The sequence below is a fragment of the Dendropsophus ebraccatus genome, chromosome 3 (genome assembly GCF_027789765.1).
Source record: "Dendropsophus ebraccatus isolate aDenEbr1 chromosome 3, aDenEbr1.pat, whole genome shotgun sequence".
Classification (NCBI taxonomy): Eukaryota; Metazoa; Chordata; class Amphibia; order Anura; family Hylidae; genus Dendropsophus; species Dendropsophus ebraccatus.
In genome coordinates, this window is record NC_091456.1 from 93947557 (window position 1) to 93954367 (window position 6811).

Here is a 6811-nt window from a genome sequence, read left to right on the forward strand (position 1 = left end):
AAACATTTCCTGCATGACATACAGCAGCTAATAAGTATGGGAAGACTTGAGATTTTTTAATAGAAGTAAATTACAAATCAATATAACTTTCTGACACCAGTTGATTTAAAAGAAAAAGGTTTTCGCTGGACAACCCCTTTAAAGTGGTTATCCAGTGTAAGAAAAACATGGGCACTTTCTTCCAGAGACAGTCTGACTCTTGTTTCCAGTTCAGGTGCGGTTTGCAATTAAGCTCCATTCACTTCAATGGAACTGAGATACAAAACCTGCACCCAAACTAGAGACAAGAGCGGTGCTGTCTCTAAAAAAAAATGCCATGTTTTTAACATTGGATAACCCCTTCAACCTTTCTGATTCAAACCCACAGAAGAGCTACAGAAAGGGGAACCATTTACGCCAATGTTACTTTGACACATGCAACTTACCTAAATATCATTGCAAACCAGGTCCAGTCCTTCATGGTTGCAGTATTCTCTAATGGCAGTGGCTTCTTTCAGCAGGATGAGTCCTGCCCCACTGCAAAACTGTTTAGGAATAGTTTGAGGAACAAAAAAAATAAAATATCCCAATTTTCACCACAATTCCTAAAATATTGCACCAAAAACACAGCTAAACCACACTGGTTTTTGCACCTGCACCCACACACAGTGACCAGTGCCAGAAACCCTGCATAGTCTAATGTATAGGGGTGGTGCAGGTTCCTGCAGCTAAGCTCCTATTGAACAGTAGCAGAGCTGTAGTAATCCATGCTACCACTACACAATAGACAGCTCAAGGCTTCTGGTACCATTCACTCTGTATAGGTGCTGATGCAGCAACTCCCCCGAACAGCTGATCGGATAGGCCACCATTATTATGAACACAAGCACAAACTCATTGCCTCACTATGTTAGTTCCATTACAAGGATGAAATGAGCAGGGATCCACTGTAATGAGTGATGTCATTAGTTTGCACAGTTTTTTTCATTGTTTGGTGTAAAAAAGAGCTTATTTGCAGGTGCTGTAAGGTATACCCACCGACTAGTGTTCAGTGGACTTGCCAAACTCTTCTGGATGGGCAGCGTTCTCCGAACCCTGAACATTCGGCATTTGACTCCCGGTTAATGAAGAAGTTGGATGCTGCCCTAGGTAGTCCTGAAAAACATGTATACAGCCATAGGCTCAGAGAATGATGCAGAACCAAACAGCTCGTCAAGTCCACTCAACACTACATAAGAGCCAAGGTAGTATAATATTTGGACTAGGGCCAAAAAACTAAATTTCAGTTTTTATTTTTTTTTTCTCAATTCTTGATCTCAAATCTCATTATTATTATTATTATTATTATTATTATTATTATTTTTTGCTAATGATGATGGGTGTAGAAGTAGAGGTATAGTGGATGAGGGGTGTAGTAATAGTAGAGGTATAGTATATGAGGGATGTAGATAAGGGTAGTAGCTGTAGTGGGAGTAGTGGGAGTAATAGTAGCATCAGGAGTGGGAGTAGTAGTAGCTTCACTAGTGGGAGAGGTAGTAGCAGCAATAGTAGTAGTGGGAGTGGTTGCAGTAGTGGGAGTAGTTGTAGTTGTGGTGGTAGTAGTAGCAGAAGTAATATTAGTTGTAGCGGGAGTAGTAGCACAAGCAGTTGTGGGAGTGGTAATAGTTGTAGTGGGAGTAGCATTGGGACTAGTAGTAGTAGCAGTTGTAGTGGCGGGGCAATGTGCCGGGTTCTCACCCGCTCTCTGGTGATCTGGGCCTCTCCTGCCCCGGGGGCTCCTCAGTGCCCAACTGCTGCTGCTCCTGGAGTATCTGCTGGGTACGGGCAGTGGGGATTTGCTGGGTGGGAACACAGCAGTCTGACCTGCAGGAGGAGTAGCTGGAAGCTCAGGGCCCAGTCAGATTCTGTGTTTAAGCTGGAGGCCGCTGGTAACCGTACTGCCCAGGCCTTGAGCCCCACTGGTTCCACTGCAGGCCAGAGTGCTGATTTTATTTTATTTTTTGGGAAATCGAATTTGCGATTTTTAAAAAACATCAAATTGACTTTCAAGTTAAGGTAAAATTTAATCAAATTAATTTAATTAATTGCTCAGCCCTAACTTGGACCCTGGAAGTGATCCCTATATAATGGTCACTGGATGGCCATTTGATGGCCATTAATGGCCATTTGATTTCGCTAACCTTTAGTAGTGGATGCAAAATGCATAAGTCTCATCACTAAAATCCTGCAGTATAATCCTGAGAATTGGCCCGATATCTTTATACTAATAAAGTGCAGCTGGTCACTAGCAGAATAAAACCATTCAAATCCATCAATAGAGATAACGTTTTAACAAAGTAAAGATAGTCTTATTTAACCCCTAGACAAGCTGTCTTGTACAGGTATGGCACAGGTGCCTGTCACCAGAAGACCCATCTCATACCCATATGGCAATAGTTTCTACAGCGCTATGAAGCAAGCTCAGGAACTGAGCTCACTTCATAGCGGGTGATGGATGGCTGATATTAGCAGCCAGGCCCTCACCTGTAATGACATTGCTTGTCATTACAGCTTGTCATTAACCCCTTAAACATTGCAATCACAGTGTTTAAGTGGATGTGACAGGGTCAGCTCCTGTCACTTACCAATCAGGACCTCCGCACTGTGATTGCAGGGGTCCTGATCATTTTCCCGGACTGTTGAAGTTAAACTGCTTACCTCTGTGCGGTCCAATGCTATGCTATAACATTGACCAGTGTATGCAATCTAATGATTGCATGTAATAGTCCCAGAGAGAATATTAAAAAATAAAAATGTTTTAAAAATATCCTAAAGTCCCTCCCTAAATACAAGTCAAAAACACCCTCTTTCCCATTATACAAATAAAATATTTTAAAATAATCAAACATATATCATAGCTTGTGTAATTGTTCGATGTATTAAAATAAAACAATAGTGTTTCTGTACTGTGACCAGTGTAAACACAAAGAAGGGGAATAAGCCAAGATTGTTGATTTTTTGTTACATTATATAGAAAAAAAAAATTGAATAAAACATGATCAAAATGTGTGATCTACACAAATATAATACTATTAAATAAAAACTAGAGATCATGGTGCAAAAACGATTCCATACAGCCCTGTAGTTGAAAAAATAAAACCGTTATAAGAGTCTTAATATTGATTTTATAATTTTATTAATTTTATTCATAATTAAAAAAAAAATGTTTTACTGTAATAAATTAAACATGAGAAAAGCTATGTAAATATTGTGTTCAGACTGATGTATAGAATAAAAATATCATGTCAGTTTTACCGTTAAGTGCACTACGTAGACAAAGGAACCCCCCAAAAGTTACAAAATTGCTTCCTCCCTCTCCCAATTTCACCTCATAAATAATGTTTTCGGACTTCTCTCATTTTATGGTAAATTGAAATGCGCCAAAGTACAACTGTTCCTGAAAACAAGCCCTTACATGGCCCTGTAGATGGAGAAAAGAGCTATAGCTGTTAGAAGACGACGAGGAAAAAACAAAAATGCAAAAATGAAAATTGGCCTGGTCATTTAAGGCCATTTTGGCCCGGGTCATTACGGTGTTAAAGACCACTCTAATTTTGGCGTCTAAGAGGTTGTCCGACCAGTTTTTCTTATTAGAATATTGCAACATTTGTAATCTGTCCCTTTCCCTGACTTGTTTCTTCCAACTTTTATTTGCCTCTATTTCCCTGGACATGCTCTGTTGCTGCTTTTTGGATTTGTGTTTTTGTTTATTTACATAAAGAACATCAAGGTCACAGGGGTCAGCAGTGCTGACATCACAGCTCTGCAAGCCTTTTGCTCCACCCCCTCCTCTCCGAATCTAGCTCCACCTAGTCGTGAAGGTGACCATAAAGGTGATGTTACTTTGGATAAAAACATTGTAATCCTTAAAATTGCTTCAGCCTTGTATTGTGCTTCTGGAAGAAGGAAAGGAATGCTGGCAGCACGCCCATGAGCACAACACCTTGAACTTACATCCCAGCCACAATACAGACACAAGAGAGAGACATTGTTATATAAACAATATATGGTAAACAACACGTTGTACCAACCTGACTGCGCAGGACAGGAAACTGAATAAACTCCAAACCCACAGGCCGTAGCCCGGGGTAAAAAACCCCTTTAATTATTATCACCCCCCTAGTAAAAGTTAACTTTTATTACGTATCTTTAAAATAAATATGTGAACTTCTTTAAAACCACAACACACCCAGTACTCCTATCACTAGCTAATACTAGATGATATATAGGGATATAACTATCCTCTCTAACTAACTATATCAACGCAGTATTCCGATTGGCCAGTATCTCAGGGCCCGTCGAAACTGCTCTGAAGAATCCAAATTCCAGTTGGAATGTAAGAATTTGTATAAGAGATTTAAGAACAGGGGCTATCCTAGTAAACATCTACGAAGGGCATACCGTAGAGCATGTGATAGAGATAGGACCCATCTCCTACACAACACTCGACCTGTGACCAACAAGAAAGAGATAAGATGCATTGGCAATTATGATGGACACACTGATCAAATAATGGCAATTTTGAGACGTCACTGGCATTTATTGGAGGCAGACTCTGATCTAGCCCCAGTGATCAGTAGACATCCTAGGGTGACATTCCGTAGGGGTCCTAACCTTAGGGATATGCTAGTGCACAGCCATTTACAGATGCCATCTGTCCCACGTACTTGGCTAACAAGTGCAGTAAAAGGTTTCTTTCCATGTGGCCATTGCGGTCTATGCAAGTACATGATTAAGATCAAAACATTTGAGAATCCAGTAGACCAGAGAACCTATGAAGTTAGACAATTTTTGAACTGCAGTAGCAGTAATGTTATCTACATAGCGCAATGCACATGCCCGCGCCTATATGTGGGTAAGACGACTCAGGAATTAAGACGTAGAGTGTCCAAACACATAAGTACCATTAGAACTGAATCGGACATGCCTTTGGCTAGACATATTCGCCACCGACACAGTGGGAGAATTGAGGATATCAAATTTTGGGGACTCTGCCAGCTGAAATTAGGACCGAGAAAAGGGGACATTGACAGATTATTATTAAAAGAGGAGGCGAGATGGATTTTTCGCCTCCAGAGTCAAGCACCTCTTGGATTAAATGAGGGCTTTTCATTTGCTGCTTTCCTCTAAGTGTGTTATAGACTTAATACTTTCAAATAATGATGATGAACGATAAGTGACTGCTGGCTGGCTAAGATTTTTGGTTTTTTAGACCCTAGAATAACAGTTTGTTTTATATCCACCATTTGATACTTACCTTTATACACTATTTGATACTTACCCTTATACATATATTTATATATACTATCAGTGTAACAGCTTGATTTATATCCACTATTTGATACTTACCCTTATACACTTTGATACTTACCCTTATACATTTATTTATATATACTATTAGCGTTGTTCACTGTCATGCATTAATTTTGTGTACCATTTTTCCATTGGCATATATTTATAATATTGCATGAATTCCTAACCCTGTGAACATTATGGATCTTTGATTTTATTTAGCTGATCCACCTTTTATAACCATTATTATATACATAGAACGGGGTTGCCAATGGAGTTTGTGTCATGCGCACTGACTATGGAGTGTAATTTAGCACCAAGTCAGGTGTCATGCGCATTGGATATAGTCTAAGTGCAGTGACATGCGCGATGACACAGTGTAATCACATGACACTGGGAACCCGGAAGTGATTCCGCGATAGTAGCGGTCATGTGAGTGTATTAGATCATGTGACGCTGAGACTCAGATGACACAGCGTAATCACATGACACTGGGAACCCGGAAGTGATTCCGTGATAGTAGCAGTCATGTGAGTGTATTAGATCATGTCACGCTGAGACTCAGATGACACAGCGTAATCACATGACACTGGGAACCCGGAAGTGATTCCGCGATAGTAGCAGTCATGTGACTGCAATGGATCACGTGACGCTGATACTCAGATGATGCAGGGTTGTGTCATATGGAGATGATTGGAGGGTGAGTAGGTGGGCGTGTGTGTCCATTTTAGCCCACCAATCTGATAGAGGGGGCGAGTCTCTTTATAATAAAATAAGATCTTATTGGTGTACCATGGTGAGTGTTTGGGGCGGTACTATGATACTAGCTAATTGGATGTGGATATAAATATCGGCCAGTACCAGCAGCAAGTGTTGCCTAATTTTTCTCCTGATGACGTTGCTGTGGCAACGAAACATGTAGAGAGGGGGCACTATTTGTGGTTTTAAATAGCAGACATCCAGTATCTCCTAGTTACCTTCTATACAGGACTGCAGACTGTGATAGTGATTGATATAGTTAGTTAGAGAGGATAGTTATATCCCTATATATCATCTAGTATTAGCTAGTGATAGGAGTACTGGGTGTGTTGTGGTTTTAAAGAAGTTCACATATTTATTTTAAAGATACGTAATAAAAGTTAACTTTTACTAGGGGGGTGATAATAATTAAAGGGGTTTTTTACCCCGGGCTACGGCCTGTGGGTTTGGAGTTTATTCGTATTAAGGGACCCCTGACCCTCCAGAGAGGGCTTAAGTGTGTATACAAAAGGACAGGAAACTGTTGACCATCTATGGATTCACCTATCAGAATGGGAAATGTATGTGTCTTGTGACTTGAAACCCTGCCTGTATTGAAAGATTACATACACTACCGTTCAAAAGTTTGGGGTCACCCAAACAATTTTGTGTTTTCCATGAAAAGTCACACTTCTTCACCACCATACGTTGTGAAATGAATAGAAAATAGAGTCAAGACATTGACAAGGTTAGAAATAATGAT